The sequence below is a fragment of the Plectrocnemia conspersa genome, unplaced genomic scaffold (assembly GCF_051122295.1).
Source record: "Plectrocnemia conspersa isolate PC_06_02 unplaced genomic scaffold, ASM5112229v1 ptg000013l, whole genome shotgun sequence".
NCBI lineage: Eukaryota > Metazoa > Arthropoda > Insecta > Trichoptera > Polycentropodidae > Plectrocnemia > Plectrocnemia conspersa.
In genome coordinates this window covers 415,524-433,957 of record NW_028277177.1, presented here as the reverse complement: position 1 = coordinate 433,957, position 18,434 = coordinate 415,524, and the positions used below count along the sequence as shown (strand labels likewise).

General features: G+C 32.3%; 1 protein-coding gene and 1 long non-coding RNA gene across 2 annotated transcripts in view; one reads left to right on the top strand and one right to left on the bottom strand.

Moving 5' to 3' along the window:
* cutlet (chromosome transmission fidelity protein 18 homolog) overlaps positions 1 to 18,434 on the bottom strand; it is a 48,630-nt gene that overhangs the window by 14,443 nt on the left and 15,753 nt on the right. The window lies entirely within an intron of this gene.
* LOC148226834 (uncharacterized) lies at positions 318 to 15,074 on the top strand. The gene is made up of 2 exons (XR_015812086.1): positions 318 to 437; positions 14,860 to 15,074. It is a non-coding gene; the product is annotated as an uncharacterized LOC148226834 (long non-coding RNA).

Below are 18,434 nucleotides of genomic sequence, written 5' to 3'. Positions count from 1 at the left end.
CAAGAATGAAAGAAAATATTTTCATTTAGCGCGATTTTTTTATCATATTTAATATCAGTCTATGTGTCGCATGGCGGCAAGCCCTTTAGAGCGAAGTTCCAAAATATGTTTATTAAATTCAAGCTTGGAGTCCAGGTATTTAACGCTTGTTTTCCAATTTACGTTTCTCTTTGTTTGTCTACGTTTTGTGAAAATAATAGCTTCTGTTTTAATTCGGTTGATTTTAATTTTACACCTCTTAAAATATGTATTTAAGATGTTTGTAATTTATTCGCGACTGGCTTAAAACAGTAAGCACTTGTTAAAATAGCTGCATCGTCAGCGTACATATAATAGATAAAAGAGTATTTTTATATTTAGTACATTATTCGTATACAAGATAAAGAGGAACGGCCCAAGCAAACTTCCCTGAGGAACTCCAGCTGGAATTTTACGCGGTATCGAGTGTTCATTATTTAGTGAAACAACATAGCCACTACTTCTCATGTATGAGCGTATTAAGCATAGCAGATAGTCGGGGTTTTTGTATTTGTATAATTTATTAATCAAATCATGCCACATTTTTCATATACTATTAAAAGACGCGTACTCTTTTTCATATTAAAATTAGCGCATATATGTTCCGTCAAACTATTAAGTTATGTTGTCGAGTTATTTTCGCGGAAAATAAAGTGTTCGTTAATAATTTTATTCCCCAAAGATTATTTTAAAATATTGAGCTTACTTGAGTTATTTGGACACGTTTCCAGAAGAACAGAATGCAATAATTTAGATCAAAGTGATACATAAATTCATTATTATTTTATTTTTATACTTGGTAATGCCATGATTCCGGTTTAATTACATACTTCGTCTTGATTTGCTATATAATATATTATACATTATACAGCAGACTAAATTACTATAACTTTTTAGGTTGGCGAAAATCGTACCCTTTCTATGTTTCTTTTCAAGATTCAGAAATATATGAAAGTCTGGTGACGCTAAATTAAGCACTTTTTGATAATTAAGTTGGCTTCGGTGCAAATTCTTTTCGTTTTTGAAAAAGTCAAACAAAAGAGATTTTCTGGCGCTCATATCACATATGAAAGGTAGATAGACATCTTCATACGCATTTGAGAAAAAATGAAAAAATATCAAGAGCAACACAAAAATGAAAAAATATTGTCTGTTAATAATAGTACAAAATCAAAACGATATTATTGTTATATCTATATTCCGATTGTGAATTATTAGGATCAAGTATTGTTCAAACGCATATGTTCAACCCTCAAAGATGATTTTATAGTTTATAATTTGTCCGACAACCGTGTTGTTCGTTTACGAAACCAAATCAAACACCAAATGTAAACATTTCCCCGCAATTGTCTACATGTAGCACATAATCCAAAAACCCACAGTTTACAGCATATGCCGCAATTAAAATTCAAATCGGATACTCACCCGAGGCGATGTATTAAATTCGTAAACGATCGAATTGATCCACGGGGGTCGGTCTTATTTACGTAGCCACATAACATTTAAGGATCCCATCTAATCCGGGCCTGGTTTACGGCGCCGTAACTTGTTATGCGCGTTCATATTTTAGACATTTTCCCATGTAAAATATATCGAACACAATTTGGCGCCGAATCCCGTGAATATATTTAAAGGAAACACATCCATTATGTAGTCAGGGTGAATTTAGTGCGCCACGCCCCCGGAGTTGTTCGGCGAGGGGTGGCCTCCGGCATCGTCCATTGGTCCTCCTCCACACCGGGACCGGAAGGAAGTGAGCTATTACAGATACGCTCTTAAAGACGTCCGACAATACATCTTTCTTTGGCGCGGTTTAAACGGTCAATAATGCAGAGGGGTTCGTTTAATTGGGAAGGAATCGTGAAAAGAGCGGAGAAAATTTTGAACAAAATAGGAAAAAAATTCGCTGCGCGGCTTCAATTTAAACACCCGATTTTTATTACAATAGGTAATTTCAAGAAAGGGTGTAATTTATCACTACACAATACAAAATAAGAGTAGTTGTCTTTATGTATTATTTTCATAGCAACTTTCTACACTGTGTTGTTGGACAAGATAAATGGCTCAATATAAAAAAATATGCAATTAAAATTTAACAAGTCGATTTGTTAAATAAAATATTTATGAACGGTGTGTATAAAAGTAGATCTAGTATTATATCATTATTTACCCTTACTTACCCCTTTAAATCATAAAAAAAACTCTGTATTGCGGTAGCCCACGGCCCACCGCCTCCCCACAATGAGTCAACAGGCCTCAAAATGCAACATATCCCCGTTTGTGATTTGGCCAATTTGGCCCCGGGCGCCTGCCTCATGTGTCGGTTTTAAACTCTCCACAATGGCACCGTATGTCGCGCCCCGTTTCGAAACTCGGCACCTGAGGGCATCGGCGGAAAGACCGGAGCGAAATTCGCAATTTTGTTTAGATTGGAAAGCGGTCACCGCGCGGCGTCTAATTGGAAAGGGTTGGTAATAAAAAGTAAATCCAGGGGTCGAGAATCGTCGGTGTCGAAAAAATCAGGGGGTTTAAATCAAACCCGCACGTATCGAGTTAATGGCCGGTGAAGTCGCACTTGAGTGGGTTAAGAATAAATGAGCGCCCCTGAAACGTGCAGACGAGGGCTTCCGAAACGGTGAAACCTTTTAAAAATATTTGTATTTTAAAATATGTTTGTTGTTCTTTATGAATCAGGGATGTGTGTTTTTCAAAATGACATGTTTTTTATTTGTCCACAACAAGTTTAAGAAATCATCTTTGTATTAATAATTATGTTAAATATAAACTATAAAGCGTATCGAAATAGAATCTCTTTTTCAATTATGAATAATGATTAAATATATAGCTCTCGAACTGGCTGTGTTAACACAAATAGAGTATAGTAAAAATTCAAATTTAAACATAATTTTTGCAAAATACCATATTTAAAACACGTGACCTTCTAGGAAAAACATATGTATAAAAAAATATTCATAATTATAATGAGCATAAATAAGCTCAAAACATATACATACAAAAATCATTTAATTAATACAAAGGGTTACTTGAAATTTGAAAAAAAATATAATAAATAAATAGTAAATGAATTTTTTCAAATAATACAGTTTAAAAATCCCCGTGTGATATTACACATTAATTATATTATCTATGGCAAAAAATATTACGGTATATTTACTCGTTGATAAATTTTGTTGAAATTTAAAAATAAAACTAAAATAATTATATAAATTAGAAATCAGCGTGTAATTAAATTAAATATGAAAAGGATTATATAAAAATCTAATTGAGAAGCACAGAATTTATCATTTTTTCTTGAAACTATTAGCTAGGAAAACTACAATACAAAGGAAAGTTTTGTTAAGCCGTGAGTTAAATCTTATTATATTATGGTTATTTTTGCGAATTATATATAAATAATATTAATATAATTGCAAATTATATATAAATAATTTTACAAATAAAAAGAATTCCAAGGTTATGTATAATTAAACTGAAATATTAATATCATAACAAATAAAGTAAAACATATGTTTAAATACTAGTAAATGACGTATGTATATATGTTACAGTGAATGTATAAAAAACAACATGGTTATATTTTCACCGACGTTTCAGTGAAAAATATCCAAATTAATTTTTACCGGTAAATATGTATTTTAGTAATGGGACGATTAATCAGAATCAGAGTCGGTAATCGCAGAATTTTTAACCTAATTTCCGATTCTTTAGATTTTTTCAGTTAAAAGGCTAAACTAGAGTTTATAATGTTTTTACATCATAATTTAGGAATTTTAGTACTGAAATATGAATTGTTAAGTAAAATTGCTTTTTGAGGCATTAAAATGGGGCGTGACACAAAAAAGGTTGAGAAACTATGGTTAAAACTTTTACATAATTTTTTTTAATAAACATTATGTCCGCTTTCGTGTAAATTATTCAAGGCGCGTTTTTCTATTAATGTTAAATAAAATAAAAATTTTGTATCTAGACATCATTTAAAAAAAAAAGAAAAAACACAATATGTGTTAACTTAATACGTAATTATTTATGTTTTATATTAATTATGAAACATTTTGTAATATATCTTTAAATAACTAGATTTAGCCATAATTTTTGACCGGATTATTTCTGAAACGAAAATTGCGAACACAAAAAATGCCTTCACAGAAAAATTTCCGAATATAGTTGATTGCAGACACGAAAATTCCGCAAATTATTTTTTTCAGGTGAAAACAATGTCAATATACAATACGTATATGTATATATATATATATAGATTGTTATGTATTAAGTCAGCCAAACTGTAAAGCAGAAGTTTTCGACCCAGTTGTGTTTCAGAATACAGAAAATTCATACTCTACAATTGTATATATTTATAATATGGTTATTGTCCCTTTTTTCGTTCTATAAATATTTTAGCTTATGAATATGCATTAGTTTACTCACTCTGGAAAAATAGCGTAGCCCATAAGAGATGTAAGTGTTTTTTTTTTTCAAAATAAACACATTTATCTCATAAGTGGTGGAATTTTTATGTCCGCAATCATCTAAGTTCAAAAATTATAGAATAGTTTTAAATGATTTATAGATTAGAATGGTTGGATGTTCTATAAATATTGAAGATTAATGATTTAGTATTTAATAATAAATAAATATGTATTATACATAGATGTAATACTATAAATTTAAGGATAGTTTGGTATAAGAAAATGAGTACGGCCAGGGGAATAATATACTGAGGTGTGAATTTGTTTAATATTACTTGTAGGACAATCCGCAAAAATAAAAATATAGCGGGTTTCCAAAATGGAATGAAGAAACACCCCTGTGCATTAACAAATAAATTATAATATCAAGTCTTTTTATATTTTATGTTTATGTTTTATATGTATGTTAGCTATATTAGCTAAATAAATTAATAAAATAAAATAAATATTATATTTATTTATATGTTTCTATCAAAATCGTATTACATAATAATAACGAAGTCCCCCGGCTGGGGTTTTTTTCTCAGACAGGGGGTGCACATAAAGTAAAGATTTTTCGGGGCAATAAATCATGCCGCGATACAAGATCAACAAAGTGTACACGGAACGAGCCGCTTTTGAAAATGTCTTTTATTGCTTCAAAGCGTTGCCCTCGGACATTTTTATTCGTCGTATATTTAATATATTTTTCACACCGTTTCTTCGCGCGGCGATAACCGTGCGGAAGGGAACCCGAGTCAGGAAGTTCAGAAGGAGAGGAGAGTCTTAGGGGTGGCTGCTGCGGGGCCGAAGCGGGCGGTTGCGGGGCCAATTCGGAGGAATGCCCCGGAACTCATAAAACACTCAAACTCACATACGTATTGACCTGGCAAATAATGGCTTAACTCATACGGCTTCCGAAAGCGCTCCGCGGTGGGCCCGATGGCCGTTTTCAGCTAAAAAGCGATATCTTTAGATATAAGATTGTAAATCGCGACGTATCTACATATTATGGAGGTAGTAACGAATTGTCATAAGATGTCTAACATAATGGATACTGGATTCTTAAGCAAAAAAATACAGTTTTCTCATAAGTAGAAAAAATCTCAAATATAAATCTGCCGTATGTTGTTTTAGCTTTCAATGATTTAAGAAAATACTATTATAAAATATAAATAAATTTCAGTGGTTAAATTTTTTGACCAAGATATTTTTGTTTGTGGATGAAACTACTTTGTTAGTAAAGATTCTGTAATTTTATCACGAAACCGATAAGTAAGTTCGCTAATTGATTATGTTGTGAGAGAAAAAATATTTTTAAAAAATAAATATATAACTACTATATAGATTACAAATTGAATAACTGACTACATTTTCATTGTAATGGCAAAGGGAGGGTTAAGCAATGAACAATGTTGCCAGCCGGGAAAAATTATTAACGCCCCCCTATTAATTATATATTCAGGCGGCGTGACTTATGGCCGCTGTATATATTAAATACGTTCCGTCTGGCGTTTTTATTCGCGCAATTTATCTCGGCGAAACGAAATTTAGCAAAGATTTAGATTAGTACGATAATTTTGCGTGAAATAAAAAAATGAAATAAAAATTATATACTACGTAGGAGGGGAAGTACTTATACTGTTAATCGTAAAAACACCCGAGTTAATCCGGCGGTTAATTTATTAGGGTCTTTGCGGTTGTCGGTTTAGTGATTGTTAAGCGTTTATGGTTGTTTGTATGTTAGAACTAAAACATTTATGTTCGATTATAATATTTTTTTTATTTTATATATTTATTATTTATAATAAATATAATTAAGTATAAAAATTAAATCGTAAAGTTCCCATATACAAATGTATTTTTTATCTCTTTGATATTTTGACAATTCTTTAAAATCATTAAAATAATAATGAGTTTCCTAATGGGCGAAATAACGTAGTCTGTAAGATCTGGACTGATAACATAAAAGGTACGGGTTCGGGTCCTAGCAGCAGACTAGAACTTTTATTTATAAAAATGCGCTATTTTTAAAAACCGGTCTCAGCTATAAATTAAAATACATAATAGTTAATAATCATTCATCTGGTGTTTTTGATACTACAGCAAATACGCGGCCTACAAGTTCTTAAAATGCGGCCCACTTCGCAAAGCTAGAAGTTTATTTTACTAAATACTTTTTTTAAAATACGTCATTTGGCCAGAAAATCCCCTTGAATGTGGCCAGAAAAATGTCGTGGCATGTCGTTTATTTACATACTATGAATCGTAATTAAATAAAAACATTAAAAAAAACACCCTGATTCTAGACTACAAATTTTCGGGTTATCCTTCAAAGAAAATCTAAAAAACAGTCTCGAATTTATCCTCAAATATGTTTTAAAATACATTATTTCAGTGAAATCATATCCGAATACATTTTCACCAGTAAATATATTTTTACCAGTGAAAATATAATTTATCTGATAAAATTATATGATTTCATATTCTCTATATGTATGTAGTAATATATACATTTACATACTTTATTTTCACTAATGAAATCCAAATAAATACATTTTTATCAGTAAATATATATTTTTATTAAGGAAAATATACTTTAACTGAAAGGCGCTAGTGAAATTAAATGCTGCTCTGCAATGTCTATGAAACTCAATTTGAGAGTTGCGAAACGTACATTTGCTGTTCAAACCCAAACCTAACCTACACGAATTATCCAAACCCAACATTCATAAAGTCAAGTATAAAATACAAATTAAGCCAACTCATCTCTCAAGGGAAGAAGTACTGATAGTTTGTCTGCATTTGAATATTACACTGTTTTAAAAATATGATAGCTATCCTTACCGATATTACTACGGACTTCTGATATAAGAGAATTGGTCGAAGTATATTCAAACCGAATTTTGGTCAATAGGAGGGCGCAAAAACAATTATCACTTCTCAGAAGTCAAAAATTCACGTCAAAAGCAATAAAATCGTGTCGGTGCCGAGTCGCAGTGGGAACGATCGTTACCAAGGGATACAAAAATAGAAAAATCCTACTACGGTGTTCCATATGTACGTATATCATAGTACAGTATATACTCGACAATTTTTAAAGGGAGGAATTCTCATTGTGACGTTTTATGTTTATCACTAAAGTTCAATTATATTTAAAGAAATAATTGATGAAAAATAACAATAAAGCGCATCGAATTAATCGCGCGCACTTACGGTCAGATAAATGACGAATTTCCCCCTTCCGAAAAAAGGGGCAAATAAAATAAGATGGCTACTTAAGGGGCTAAATCACGTGTTAATAGCTTTACATAAGTCTTGTGTTAATGTTCGGCTTCCCGAGGCAGGGGCGCCGAACCGTTTCCGTTATTTATCGACGCAGCCGCTGCCGTTTCGTTACAAACGGTAAATCGTTAGCGGAGCGCCGTTAAACGGGCTCGGTCATTATTGCGCCGTTAAGTCGATTGCGGACTCGAACTATTGTTATTGCCGGGCGATTAGAATTTGGAGCCGATCGAAGGTTGACCGTCCCTGGACATCGCCGAGTCGGTTTAAAAGCTTCCGGCTGTTTGGTCCGTTCGGATCCGTGACGTCATTACATTCATTTTGTACTTCCTTGCAATTTTCACATTTTCCAACCCCACCCCCTCGAAAAGAAGTCTTAACCTTTTTCGATGCCGTCGGCGGAAATGCGTGCTGCGAGCGAATGCAGTATCTGATAGCATAGATAAAGATTTTTCCCCTTGTTACAAAGTTATTTATCCTTATTGATCACAAAACACTAATCCCATCATCTTAAAAAAACCTATTTCCTGTGAATCTTTTCTTATCCAGACTTAAAAATTCACCTAAAATCAGATTCTATCAATGCTATATTTATTTGCTCCTCAAAGTATTATACAAAAATTATTAACGAAATTTCCACAATTAGAAATGAAAACAAAGAGCATACTCTCAAGTTATAACCGTTAGTATTACTGGTGTATATGTTACATTGAATGTGTATTTTTTTACAGAACCTATATTTTCACTAGTAGAAATATATTTTCACCAACTCAATATCAATATCAGTGTAATTGTATTGTTACAATTTTGACGTTGACGTTGAAACTCAATTTTACAGTTACGAAACGTTTGCTGTTCAAACCTTAATAAATTGAGCTAATTAAAGTTCAGAAAATATAGTTAGTTTTAGAATTGTCATTAGATCATGTTGGGTTTGATCAATTTATTTAGGCGTGGGTTTAAAAATTTTGGCATTATTAAACGCTAGAATTTTAAATAGAATTATTCGTCAGATTTTCCACTATATGCGTATTCTAATAATTGATAAAATATTCGCTTATAGTATTTAGAATAAAATTTGAAAAAATCTTTAAGTTAATCAATTTGTATAATTGAGTAAAACAGGTAATCGTTATTTCTCTCAATATACCCAAGTGACTAGTGCTGCTCCAAAATGCATGGTACTTTATGTGCTTTTATTTTATTTCGAAATGCGAGACAAAAGAAAAAAATGCTTTTACACTTTCGAAAAACATTTGTGAATTGAATGTTTATTGGTTGTGTCTATTATGACCGAAATACGCAGAATTTGTTCTTTGAACGTAACAAAATGTTATAAAGTGCGTCTCAAAGTTTTGTGAAGTTCGCAAAAAATTATTTCATGCAATTTAATAATATGATCGCGGTTAATTTTTTTCTAGTTATTTTATTTATATGCAAATCCGTATAAAAAACCCGAACATTCGTTCCAATCATTATTAGCTATTAATGTACAAAACATTCGATAAAAGTACGCATTAATTCTGGTGATTTCAAAAAGCTAAAATGTCATCCCTGATAAAAAATGTATGTAATAATAAATTAAAGCATTTTTCTTTTGACGCCCTAACTGGTCAGTAATTCGCACAGCATATTTTATCAAATTTAAAACGTTTAAATAAAATAATATTTTACAGGCAAATAATTGATTTTTTGCACTAATTGGTTAAATTAAAAAATATCGGTAAAAACCGAGAAAAAAATACGAATATATTCGTATACTTCGTCCATTTTTATTAAATATCAATTCGAATAGTTAAAAACTACCAATAATTAGGAACCCTAGTTTGTCCCTTTATAAGGTAGTAGTCAATTATATTAAATTACTTTAATTTTGAATCACAACTGTAAGATTGTATTGGTTCAATTTTAATAACTCAGATGGAATAATCTTTTAATATCTTAATCAACAAAAACACGTTTTTTAAAAAAGGCACACAACTGTACGTTTTACAGTATATTATTTCAATAGTAGAAATATATATCTACTAATGAAAATGTATTCAGAAATAATTTCACTAAAATGTCAGTGAAAATATAACTGTATATAACACAAGAGGGTACTATAAAAATAATAGTATAAATCTCATAGCTAATAATAATTAAGGATTCATTGTCTCATTACATTAAAGCTTTGAAATTGGTAACCCCAATGCCGATGGTAATACATATACGCACACGTATGATCAACAGAGCGTGAAAATCGCGCATTTAAATAAATAAACGCGCGTATTAAGCCACTAAATGGGGCTTGTTCCCCCATCTCGATGAATTATTGTCACCCTGCCGCTTCCGCGCGGTCCATTGGTTCCCATTCAATTTCTTTCAACTGAAAGCTTGCGCAATAATTCTAATGCAGAGGCATTCCTACAGTATTTGACTTAAATGTTGGATTATGCAATATTTCATCTACGCCACAAATCTTAACAAAGTTTTGCAATAAGTGCACATTATGGATTTTAAAATAGAATGTTTATTACATGGAATCTGTGAATCTTTAAAGTTTAAATCATAGCACTCGACTGTAATTAAAATTTATTTATCTGAGCATATTTCGCAGGCCAATAAATTAAAATGTCACGTAAAACATTACTTGTAATTTTTATTTCATATTAATATTATTAACCCTCTTTCTTGAAATGGCAAACTCAACACGCAATGCTTGATCTCCCAAGCTCCTACTACTTAATAACATTACACGTATGATTACATTCGGTTGATTATTAACGCTGTATATCTGAACATGTGTTATGTTCGCCCTTAATATTCTCAACGCTTCATATGTATCACAAAAAGAAGAAGAAGTCATGGCACAATTTCTAAAATGGACCGTCCGCGGCGCCAGCGTCGTCCAAAATGGCGGTTCGCGGGAAAAGGGGTGGGAGGGGTGGATAGGTGGGTGTGTGTGCGTTTGGTATATTAGCTTTGCGGCGGCGGGTGAAAAATAGATTTTATTTTTCACTTTGACATGTTTATGGGCGAGTGTGTGCTCTCGCGCGAAATTTCGCCCGAATTTTTTCGACGTTTATACGCTTTTCCGGCGTAATAGTCGAATTTATGGCCGGAAAGGGACGCGCCCGAGTATACTCGGGCGTAACGCAATACGCGCAATGTGCGCTATATGCCAGCCGTCCGATTGTCTCGAAACGTCTACCTACTCGAGATGGATCGTTCGGCGGTGATTACCAAGATTAACAAGATGTACTGAAAATATGCCCCATTCTTCAGATTTCAAATATACCTCTTAATTTAAACTAATTTTTACACTATACTCAAAATTGTCCGGTATGGGAATTATTGATTCATTCCAAACATTGTTATAGTACATTTAACGTTGCATTGTGTTCAAGATTTACATTTCTTCGTCTGGTTACATTTTTTAAATCTATCAGACAAGCGTAAGACCAATGCGTTACCAATCCTGACCACATCATCTGTAGAAAGTACAAAAATTAAAAACATTTTTTAAATTTTAAAAATAATTACTACCTCCGATGTAACAATAATCAAAGATTTATGTTTTATGAAATGAAATGGATGTCATAGATAATTTTTACAAAAAATCGTAAAAAATATGAAATTACACAAAAATAAAAACTTATTTGAACTTGTTGCTAATTTATATAATCCTCGTTTTAAATAGATTCCTTGCAGAGAGTTATTAATGGGGTGTTCACTGTTATGACAAACGCTCACTCACTACCGCTCGTTATAGCAATTGTTGGCCGCCGTTGTAGCCGTTAAGGCCAAACCAGCAGTGTTACTGGTTTGTATTTTAACTATTTTTTTAGCGTGGCGCCGACATTCTTAGCAAGTACCCCTTTATTTTTCAATTCAAACACTTAAAAATTCCAGGATTCTACGTATTTTCAATCCTAGCTCCCGGGATTGAATAAATCCTTGGGAACACCACCCACTAATTACATGTGTATTTTTCAACTATAAATATAATTTAAATATCTAGGCCAGTTAAAATATATCGAACAATTTATTTATAATTTCACTGGTCAAATCAGTGAAACTGTATTTATTCTTTGAGTGGATAATCCGGTACACATACTTTCGAAACCTTTTGGCCTTGATGTCAAAACGTTTCGTTAACAGGTGATGTGTCACTACGTTTTGAAAACATAATTAAATTGATAAGTGCTAATTATATATAATAATATATCTACCGCCGAAAATGTATTAATATTTTGTTTTATCAAACTTTTTATAGTCTACAATTTAATTCAATGATGTTGAAATATATTTAGTAGCGCCGCACAAGTTATTTATAACACCCTAATAATATTTTTAAAAGAATCAATTTTGATATCAAAGATTGACCTCTCGCATCCCTCGAACTTCCCTTCCAGAAAAATAGTACATATATTGTGTTGTCGCATGCAAAACACGTGTCCCTTAATAGATTTAATGATGATGAAAGGCACCCCTGCGGGGTACAATATGCTGGCGCAAACACTCTTTGTTTCGTTCATGTTGGGACATCTCTCCGAGTATATTTCGAATCACACTACACTCAGTGGATACACCACCCCGCAGACGCCCGCCCCATTTGCAAGGAGGGTAATACAGTGGCGGCGTCCGATAGGCTAAAATGACATATTTTATATGATTTTTCTCTAGTCGGGATATTTGTTTTACAACAAAGCGTCCAACGAATATAAGTATAGCACCGCTACAATGTTGCCGATCTCACAATTTGCGAGCCGAACGGATTGTCATAAATAAGGTTAAGAGATCGCGTGGTCATCAGATATAATAAAAGTATTAAAAGACAGCTGTCGGCAAGGTTTGATTGATGCAACATTTAAATCGGTTTACTTAACTCTGATAGTTTCCAGAAATGTCGCAATGTCGGTGTGATTGGTGACTTTTTGGTTAGCGTATGCCGCCACTGTAACGAATCGCGAGCGCCGCTGAGGAAACGGAAGTTATGCAAGGGGGAGCCCGGGGGACTGCGCCCCCGATGCAACGCAAACTGACTCCGTTATACCAGACAACTTGTAATTGCACCCTCTGTAAGCACAATCGTGTTCATTGACATCATTGGATTCAATCTTTGTCGGGAGGATTTTTTTTTATTTAACGACAATTATTCGAAGTAGATATTTAAGGGTCGAAATGGTTATTAAATATTAATATACCTACATACAATTAAAGGTAGTGAATAAAGGATTTTCTCAATAGTAATAAAAAATAATATTTTATAATACTATTTTAATAAAATCACATATTTTATAATGCTATTTCGAGAGCGTGTCCAGGAAGTTGTCTTTAAAAAAATGGTGCAGATGGGTGGTCAGGTCATCTGATTGATAACCAAACAAGCGCGCGGGTCCTTTCCAAACAAAAAGTAGTTTTTCCGGCGATATTTATGTATGATTAAGTGGTCTGTGCAATACTTCCTATTATTAACGTAATTATTATATCACGGGATCTCTCTTCCACACGGAGTGGCCTACTTTCGAGACGGGTTAATATATCTTTTCCTTTGTTCAAAATGGTCGATAAAACGACCTCTAAATTATATCAAATTATGCACAGAACCTAAAACATATCTTAAGTGCGTTTCACATTTAAATAGAGTATAATTGTCAGAATATTCTAAGTCATTCATTAAATTATTACAAAAACAAATATCGATCCTATCACTGCATTATTTAAAAGTTAGCCAGAAGAAATTTTGGATCAAATGTTTATTATAATAACATAATAACATAAATATACCTCTGCGTTTTTTTAAAGGCAAACAATTAATACTTAAAAAAATAAAAGTTTATTAGTATATTTTGTGTTAAGCCAATAATTATCTGCACTTTTTTTAAATATACATATATTAGCATCTACTTCAAAGAAAATAACAATATGTAAAAAAATATTAATAAATCTACCAGATAAATTTCAGTTTATTAATTAGCAAAACATTGTAAATTAAAAGTCGTTTTTTTCTTTATCAATTAATTAGTAAACACCCCAAATTTTTACGCTACGCAATTTAATAAGTAGTCATTTTATTTTAAAGAAATAGCTGTTTATAAATCAAATATCTAAAAAAATACACTATATGGGATACATAATTAAGAGTAAAATACTTATATTTAGTTTAAGTTTAACTGCATTTACACTTCATGGGTCATTTCGATTAATATTGTGTACGTAAAAGCAATTTAACTATTACAATCATATCAAATATTAATTAAAACAATGGTCGCACTAATGCGTGTGATATTGCATTTAGCCAAACTTGTGATTTAATTAAAGCAAATGTCCAATGGGTTCTTTATATGTATTTTAATAACTTATACAGATTAAGAACCACTAAACATAATTATTTATTTAAAAAAATGTACAAAACAATGAACACGCTACGCTTCCCGAAAGCTCATTAAGCAAATGCCCGAGTTTAGTTTTGTTTCCCTTTAACGCGTTTTAATTTCCGCATAACGAACGTTAAAATCGTAAATTTCCGCATACACACATACGGCCAACGATCGTATTTCACGGTACCATTGCGGGCACATGTGACCGGTCCAATTATCCAAAGTGTTCCAGCATCAGCGTGATTCTTCCGAAAGATCTGGGAAATCATCGCTTCGGATGGGTGAAGTGATTCGCAAATTGGATTTCTTTGTTTTAGCCAAAGGGGGCGCAATTATTAGAGGGCTCGTTTCGTTGCGTGTAAACATAGGACGGTTTATTTTATATTTGGCACTCGTTTGTTTCTAATGCACCCCCATTTATGATGAGATGAAAGCGCGCGAGGGTTGTTAAAACGTGATGTAAAAAAAAGTACTTCAAATACTCAAGAGGCATTGTATTATAATTTACAATTTTCATTAAAAAAACGAACCTAATCTAAAATATATCAGTAACATTTCAGGTTTTAATATATTATAGTAATTGTTAATTCAAGTTTTCGGTTAGGTTACCAACTTTTACTTATCTAGATATTTCACATTCAACGAATGCGAGCAATAATACGTGCCATTTCACTTTTTCAAAGTCCGACCTCGCGTTATTTCATAGCCATTTCGTATTTTTTCAGGGCAATCTAATCGAAGAGCGGGGGCCAAGGCGGATAATTATTGCCGGCGATAAATAACGGCAGTTTACAAGCAGTGTTTAGAGCAGATAATTTCTCGCAAAGGGGTAGGCAATTTACAAATGGGGCCCGCTCAGAGTCGCAATCGTTCACCAGAGATTTACAGCGGTCGGAGAGGGCTAATGCGTGGCGGGAATACATTTCGCAAATGACCCCCCGATTCCGAAGCGTTGGCCGACCCTGGATTGAAATGATGCGGACCCCCACCGGAGACGGAAATTGATGACGTCGTTCGCGGGCGATGCAAATAGACGATTTGATTGAAGACCCCTGGCGCAATCGAGCACTATTCGGTTAGAGTGGCGTTTACCAATTCTGGGTCAAGATACCTAGAAGCTATAGCAGAGGTACCGCCATAAATTGACGAATAGCTAATTCCCACATTAAACGAAAACATAGATGACAATATAATTAAATAAAGACAATAATATTATCAAATCTTTAAACAGAACAATCTAACCCACTTTGTACCACACGTACACATAAAATCAGTAATGCGTACTTTTATGTGTACCACACGTACACATAAAAGCAGTATTATAAAACATTAAATTGAAATAATGATTTTTAAAATCCCATTTTGCAAAAAAAAAATTTTTTGTTCCAAACGTTACTTAGCATATTATAAATTTATTTTATAATTTTAATCAATATTTCATAAATTTAAGGTAAACTTTACATATTCGATAAAAACCAATAAAGAAGCAAAAGTATTTTCCGATGAAGAAATTATAAATTTAAACTGCACGATCGCGCAGTGAAAAATATTCAAGTTTTATTAATAACCATTACGATCAAAATAGTACTTTTACACAAAGCGAATACCTATTATTTTATTTGTGAAAAATCCCTATTTTTTTTTTAAAGTTGCGACAACTTTTTTAATTTTCACAAAACACAAAAATAACATTTTCAATCAGGCCGCACAATGAAAAGATTATGCCTATTAATAAATATTTGTAAACAATCAAATAGATTTGGAACATACAATTAGAGGCAAAGATGATTTTAGTAATTCCATATTTGTATTTAAACACAAATTATACAAAATGTTTTTTATAATTTAAATTTGAAAATAAATATTATTATTGTTTTTAAATGTCACTTTATTATTATTATTTTTAATAATATTGAAATAAATACATTGTTTTACTAAAGGGTGCACGTAGCATAATTTAAATACAACAAACTTTCAAGTGTATATCAATATCGGACGGTTAAACACTGGTAGCGCTGAAGTGGGTGCCACTCTATCGCGAATTGGCCGAGGGGATCTCGCGTCGCGCAATAAAAAACGGGACACGCACAAACATCGGCTAAGTGCCATCAAACTGGCGAAACTGGGGGGGTTAAATACAAAAGAAACAATAATCCATTATAGGGCGCATAATAGTTTATGAATAAACCATCAAAGGCGCCACTGTGATTCATTATTCACTTTGCGGCGCTGTGAATTTCGGTAAAAAAATCGACGTATTCGAGCGCTGAAACGGTGCATGAAACGTTTCAACTAAGACGATTTTTTATTGTGAAATATAATGAAAAAAAACTTATCCTCACGCAAAACTAAATATAACAACAAATAATGTCGAAACAAACAAACGGTACTTTAAAATACATTAAAAAAAAACACTCCCGACCTCCTTTGACGGATTTATAAATCAAGATCGATGAAATACTGTGGAAAAGTGCTTAATGAGTTAACTGCTAAATAATTATTCTTATAATAAGTTGCCAGTTTAGAATACCATAAAGTTGTTATCTGCATATAACAATTAACGTCGAGGAATGTACAGAAAGAAAAAGTAAACACATATAAAATGTAGTATAAAGCATTCGAATGAATTTGATTCATGTTTTATTTTTATTATTTTATTATAAATCTGACCATCATAACTTGATAGGTTTCTCCGCTGCGTCATGATGGCTGATGGGTTAAGAAACAATAATTATACCATTTAACAGTTATGGTGCACATGTAAAAAATATGGGCACCATCCCACATATTTTTTCTTAGTTTCTCATAGCTACTGAAAAAAACATCATTGTCTTTGAGAAGCTGGATGGCTCGTGTAAGTGAAGCGTTCTCAAGCGCTGACGTTCTGACCGCAACGGGTAAGAATAAGGAACGCGATCGCGACTTTATGGCGCTCGAAAGCTCGCAACCGCAAGTCACCAAGCATTGACGGGTTGTCAACACCGCCCCTTAGCAACTTATAAAAGTGTTTCATTGAGTAGACGCTACGCCTAAAATACAATGAATTGTATCCTAACGCTCCTATCAAAAAGGCACTACGATACAAACACGGATACGACCCGTACATTTTGTTGTCGATATCTCACCTCGACAAGAAAAAGTGAGTGAGATATCTCACCATATCGTATTGTTGATAAATCTGTGAAGAATTATATCATTATACAACAAACAAAAGATCGACGACCGATCTGAAGTTTTCGATACACGATTTATCACCCTTTTTGTGGATCGGGTGACTTTGGTAAGTCTCCACAAATCAGCAAACGATAAGGTTTTAAGCGACAAATTAAACATGAATCGAAGGGGAGAAATGAGATTAACGTTACACCCCTTCAATTTAAAGTCAGAAGTTAAGTAAAGTTTTAAAATAAATATTGTAAAGAAGACAACAGCAATTCGGACGTGAAAGTTGTGTCCTAATATATAATAATTATGTTTAAATCGTTGCGTCAATTTAATTTATAAAATATATTCTTCTAATGTGTATAATAAATTGTTAATACTGATGACGAAGAATTTGAAATTGCGATGATGGAATTTCTAAGAGATTATTTATAATTTGGAATCAAAATTTTATGACATTTTCTGGAAAGAACGCAGAGAAATATTAGGTGGAATATAATCTAGGAATAAATTAAATATGTTTTTAAAAGTCCAGACGATGTAGAATTTGATGATGTCAATGATCGAAACATTCATAAAATAAAAGAGATGCACAATTTAACTATTAATTGTCAATTCACAAGTAAATTGCATTTTTTAAATTTATTATAATAGATAATACATATTAAACGTTGAATTCACACAATAACATGTAGCAATAAAAAAATACAGGTAAATTATAGGCGGACACTTTTATTTAGAAAACTTTTTCTTTTGAAAATCTACAATTTTTATATAATAGTAAAATCTATATTACAAATGTAATATTAAAAAAAAATACTGTAGAGTGTAGCTATGATAATTATATGTTTAGTGAAATATTTTATTATATTATAAAATTCTCAATAAATTACACAATTTCTATTCGAAAAAAATGTCGCAAATACGTGTTAAAAGCATAATAAATCAAAATTGAACAGCTCTGTGACTCTATTACAAATTGTCGCACAAGTTAATTTTTGGTTTACTGGCGTACGTAATAGTCAGATATTCGGATGGATTTAGTAAATGCATCCCTAATTAAACCATAAAAAGGCCGTTCGGTACTTTTATCAATGCTATTTTGTAACAGCTATCGACGAGCCGAAGAGAAAATAAT